Raw genomic sequence first — 959 nt, 5'->3', positions numbered from 1 at the left:
AGCCAGAAAATCTGGCAGTTTCAGTGTCCCATGCTAGCAAAATTAATAGTAGAATTGCATTATCCAACCTGCTGGATAGGCTACAATTGATTTGACTCCCCCTGATTGCATTGACTGTGGATGGGGAGAGAAGGAACAAGATTATACAGAAGGTTGAAAGTCCTCTTTACTTTGGTTTTGCTAGTATATCCTTAATCCACAGCCCACCCTCTTTATCTGTAGGCAGTTGGTCTGATCTTTTACTACTTCTGATCTCAATTCATCTGAAGTCTGAAATCACAGATGCTTTTGAGCAATAAGTGAACCCTCTATACAAGCCCGATGTGCCACTGCTTCACCATGTTTGAATATGAATACTGGTGCCTTGAGAACCAGGCATCTCCTGAACTGTGCATAGTAGGCCAAAACTTTGCTAGCATGGGACACTGAAACTGCCAGATTTTCTGGCTGAAATGTGAACTATAGGATTCATCCCATCCATGCAATGGTATTGGTTATGTTTTGGGGTCTTCCTTTAATGCCAGCCTTATGCATAAAACAATCTCCTGCTTAATGCATGCTAAGTATTCTCTCTCATTTCAGAAAAATAAGAGCATTTGTTTTATTAAGCCAACCACTTAGATGTCCCCTCTTGCAGGAATTGTTCCTGTTCCTATATTTAAAACTTGATCCTACACTGAACTCTGCAATGAGTAGTTCTCAGAATCTCTGTACCTTTTCTTGTTGGATCTGGGCCATAGCTTGTAAACTTTGTGGGGAAGGGATTTTGTTATCCTGTACATGCTTTCTGTACAGCACAAGGTGCAGTTACATTTGCTAGCAAGTCAGTGATTTGGATTTCCTTTAGTACTTCCGCCCAGCAAACAGGCATGTCTGTTCAACAGAAGGCATGTGGGGCAGGTCAGTACTGACTTTTGCCAGATGGAACAGGTTCATAGATATTAGGGCTGGAAGGGACC

The sequence above is a fragment of the Gavialis gangeticus genome, unplaced genomic scaffold (assembly GCF_001723915.1).
Source record: "Gavialis gangeticus isolate Ggan-Ray unplaced genomic scaffold, GavGan_comp1, whole genome shotgun sequence".
NCBI classification, from domain to species: Eukaryota; Metazoa; Chordata; order Crocodylia; family Gavialidae; genus Gavialis; species Gavialis gangeticus.
Note: the sequence above shows the minus strand (reverse complement) of the source record.